At 49.8% G+C, this 4,688-nt stretch overlaps 1 long non-coding RNA gene across 1 annotated transcript; it reads right to left on the bottom strand.

Moving 5' to 3' along the window:
• Nucleotides 1-785: 785 nt before the first annotated feature.
• LOC146752597 (uncharacterized) lies at nt 786-1,620 on the bottom strand. The gene is made up of 3 exons (XR_014940576.1): nt 1,545-1,620; nt 1,279-1,360; nt 786-1,008 (listed from the first exon to the last, which is right to left on the bottom strand). It is a non-coding gene; the product is annotated as an uncharacterized LOC146752597 (long non-coding RNA).
• Between the last annotated feature and the right edge of the window lie 3,068 nt (nt 1,621-4,688).

Genomic DNA, 4,688 nt, shown 5'->3' with positions numbered 1-4,688 from the left:
AGGAGTCTGGCAGGCTCAGGTCAGCAGCTTCAACAGGTATGGGATGAACGAGAGCTTCAACGATGATGGCATTCTTCTCTTTATAACTGATGTTATACGGAAGGCTTTCATCTGAACTGCAGCATCCTGTGCTTAGTAACAGTTCTTCATTGATGGAATCACAGGATGCTGCATCGTAACATGCCTGGCGTCTTGGAGATATACAAGGGCTCGGGTCACCTAGGAAGGAGTAGACGCACAGCAGTTAGTGTCAAAGTTTCACAAGATGAATCATGAAACAGGTTCTTGACATTTGGCTATGCAGTGATGGTGGGCAGAAGCAAATAGGCTTCTAGCAACAGTGTCACTGTCTTGAAAGTGATCCTCGTGCAGGTCCAGCTCTTGTGTTGACAAGAGACTCATTTGGGAAAGACAGGGGTCAACTGAAGATGTCAGGCACAGGCTTGAATGCCAGAAGGATGTACAAGCCCACTGAAAGCATGAATTCTACCTGTGTTGCTGACAAGCAGTGATTTGAAAGCTGGATTTGCATGCTTACCTGCCAGGACCAAGACTTCAGCTTCAGAGGGCTCCCTGGCACTGCTCTGCAGTTGGCGTTTGGCCACAGGGGATGGTTTGCCCAGGCAGAAGCAGGAACGCCAACTGCAAGCTGCTGACTCTGCCCTCTTACTGGGAGAACTCATTCTGCAGAGAAAACAGAGCATGCTGTCAGTCGTGGTGCAGGGTGAGGGAAGAGCTGCACCGAACCCTTGCCAATAGTTGCCTGTTCCTGGCAATGCCTGGTTTCTGCTGAAACACAGCTTAGAAAAGCGCTCTGTTTCAAACAGCAGAGGATGCTTCCATTCCTACAGCTCAGCCCTCAAGTCCTTTTGGCTAAATACCTCTCAACGATGTCAAGCAGGGACATGGATCCCGAGAATGTTGGAGGCTCAGGCTGCTTCGCTCTCCTGGGGCAGGCCTTCAACAGGGAACGAAGGCAGGAGATGAACTTGCCCCGTTTCTTTGGCTCTGCGCAACAAAACAAAAAAACAAGTTCATTTCAGCCCTGGCTCGGTTGGACGAGGCCGAGTGCAACACATTCAACAGAACACGTAACAACAGAAAGCATGTTCCCAACAAAGACACGCAAGAACGGATTTTCCCCATCCCTGGAGGTGCCCAAGGAGCTTAATGCAGTTCTCTTTCTAAGCTTGCTCAACTCGGGCATTAATGAACCCCCTGAAAGCCACGTTCAGACCCCATTTTACTAACCCGCATTGTCAAATGTAAAATACGCACATGGCTTTGGCAACGAATGTAGGATGGACTCGGGCAGCTTTCCCCTGATGAGTTCCACGCACTCACCAGGGAAAAAACCAACCTGTAATAAGAACAAAAAGACAGGTGGGCATTAGCCCAAGCCCAGAGCCAAAGGGAAGGTCCTCTGACACCGACACAGGGCAACTGTTTGCATCCAGAAGCCATCCTGTGCAGGCAGAGCAGCTCCAACCGGAGATTCCCGACTCTACTGAAGCTGTGCTCTCTAGTCAAAAATGTGTGCCTACCTCAAAGCCACGCTTGCCTCTCCAAAAGGGGCTCATCTCCTTTGGTGGCATATCAACAATGCACACGATGTCTCCAACCTGCAAAAGATTGAAACATCAATCCCAGCTTCAGCACAGCTAAAACAAAAGCCTTCTTCTACGACACAAAATATGAGAGTATTCCCGAGGCGTTCACACTCTATACTAATTCTGTGCACAACAACAAGGAACGCCTGGAACTGCTTACCTTCAGAGAGCTCATCCTGCCCCTGGGCGACGTGGCTCCTAATAACATGGGCTGCCGCAATCGCTGGTACGTTTAAAGATGACATAGCACGCACCAGCTGCGGCTCCCGCACGTTATCAGCCTGCAAAACAGAGCACAGGCCGTGGTCAGGAGATGAGGACAAACCAGGAGGATTTCAAGGTGAGGAGCACATCTGCAAAGAAAGCTGCAGCAAATGCGCTCCGTCCTTATCAGGAGCACTTCAGATGGAGCTGCACGTCTCATCACAGTTATTTCCCTTTCTGGCGTGCATTGCCAGGCCATGCAAAGATGCATCTCTCTCTACCCAGACTAATCAGCAATGGCACTGGCACAGACAAGTGGCCAGGCCCTTTTTGGCCCATTCTTTCCTGCAGGAGAGTACACCTGCAGCTCCTTCTAATGGCTCAACACAGGGAAAAAAGACCGGCCAGAGCTTCATACTGTACCTCCGTCGCCGCCAACTCAGGCTCACGGCTGATCCCACTGCACGCAGCACCCATCACAGCAAGTGTGAACAGCTGGAACAGAGCAGAAACACACTTCTGTTTTCTCTATTCACACAGCACAGTATGGACAGACTTCTTCAGAGCTACCCGCGCATACCCTGCGGCAAAACCATGCGGGGGGACAAAACATGGCACGTACCTGGCAGTGAGATCACCTCAAGCTATCTGCAGCAGTTCCTTGTCGCTTTGCTCGGATGAAATGAGAGCAAAAGCTGCACCGAGGCAGTGGGCGGAGGGTGAGGAGAGGAGAGAGAAAGAGCAGGTCAGTGAGCAGGACTAAGACAGTCATGGAATAACACACACAGCACAACTGTCCCACCCACTTGCTGCAAGACATGCTGAGTCTCAGGCTACGTGATGCCTGTCCGCCCAGCAACTTTACAATGCTTCCACTACTGAGCAAAGACAATGGAAGAAGCACGGGACAGGTGCCAACTTTACTGATACCCCCTTTGGAACGTGTGTACCGGGGAAAATTATGTCTGATGGTCAAGAGTAAGCAATACGGTGCTGTGAGCTCAAACAGCCAGCAGTTCTCAACACCTCACTGCCCACCCATCCATCCCACGTCAGCTCAGCTTACCTACAAGCTGCTGCACACAACGGTGAGAAGAAAAAGCACTAAAGATACTAACTAAAGCCACTAACTAAAGGCACTAACTAACGGCACTAACTAACTAAAGGCACTAACTAACTAACGGAACTAACTAACTAACGGCACTAACTAACAACAGTAACTAACTAACAACGCTAACTAACAACACTAACTAACAAAACTAACTAACTAACAAAACTAACTAACTAACGGCACAAAAGGCACAAGAACAACAAGACAACCAACCACTCCGACCACTAGCTCACCCACAAAGGAACACAGAACGCACCGCTCCTCCCCTCATTCCAGCCGCTTATGACATCACCAACGGCCAACAGCCTGGTCCACCATGACCCCCCACAAGGCGGGGAGCCAAGACCACGTGGTCACGTCTGATTCCAACACGGCACCACAACATTCCAGGACTCAGTGTGGGCTTGGAATTCTATCCTGGTGTGGCAGCGCAATGGGGAGGTGTTAGGGCACAGCTGAAGAGCTGACAGACAACGGACGTTTCCAAAGGAGGGTGCCAGATTAACTCTCAGCATTCTCTTGCGGGGCTCTTAGGAATGCTTCAAACCCATTTTCACTGCCTAGCTCATTTCTAGAAAGTCCAGTTGAGAAATGCTCACTTTGTCTGGGGAACGCCTCTATGCATCATGAATGAAAAATAAAATAAAATGGGCACGCGACCCTATGAAACTTACCTCTCTGCTCTTGCTGTCAGTCAGACACCTCAGATGAGCATGACGTGTCCCTGCTCCTGAATGAAGATTCACCCAAGTCTGTGTTCCTCTCTGCTCCATCTCTGGCTCTAAAAGAAACACAGACAGAGATGATTACAAGATCCTTTGTGCAGACGAAAGACAAGGGTGCACACGAATTCTGTTTAGCAAGAAATACTACATTCCCAATGGTAGTACTTGAATCCTCCTTTGGGGCTGGAGCTCAACAGGTCAACACATCAGAAATAACACAAAGTGCATCTGGAAGACGTGTCTCAAAGCCCAGAAAATCCAACACGGGAGGGGGCTGGACAGTGGACCACAAGTGTCCATTTCCATTGCAGCTCCCTGTAGAGAACAGCACCAATCAGCAGGCGTGAATCAATTCATTCACAAGCTGCACAATGACTCTGTTCTTTACATGATAAAGAAACACACAGAGATTCCTGACCAAAAAGTTGGGAGTTAATAACGACCAAAGAGGTTCCTGTTCCTACGCCTCATCCTCTCACCCCAACTCCTGGGTGATGCCCACAGGCTTCAAGTCAGCTCTCAAATCCATTGAACTCCAGTCACAGAACTCCATCAAAAAGGATGTCACACATGTGACACTTACATACATTTTGCATCAGAAACAGTGACGCCAGCAGGAGCAGAGAGGTGACTGTCCCCCTGTACTCAGCACTGGTGAGGCCACAACTCTAATTCTGTGTCCAGTTTGTGGCCCCTCACTGAGAAAAAGAAACTGAGGCATTGGAACGTGTTCAAAGAAGGGCAACAAAGCTGGTGAGGGGTCTGGAGCACAATGGGGCCATATGAGGAGAGGCTGCAGGAGATGGGAATGTCCAGCCTGGAGAAGAGGTGGCTCAGGGGAAACCTCATTGCTCTCTATAACTTCCTGAAGGGAGGTTGCAGTGAGCTGGGGGTCGGCCTCTTCTCTCATGTCATTACTGATAGAACTAGAGGGAATGTTTTCAAGCTGCGGCAGGAGAGGTTCAGGCTGGACATTAGGAAATATTACTTCTCAGAAAGGGTGGCCAGGCACTGGAATGGACTGCCCAGGGAGGTGGT

The sequence above is a fragment of the Coturnix japonica genome, unplaced genomic scaffold (genome assembly GCF_054131305.1).
Source record: "Coturnix japonica strain WE unplaced genomic scaffold, WE-NBRP24 Scf044, whole genome shotgun sequence".
Classification (NCBI taxonomy): Eukaryota; Metazoa; Chordata; class Aves; order Galliformes; family Phasianidae; genus Coturnix; species Coturnix japonica.
The sequence above is the reverse complement of the archived record's forward strand: the minus strand, read 5'-3'. Positions and strand labels throughout refer to the sequence as shown.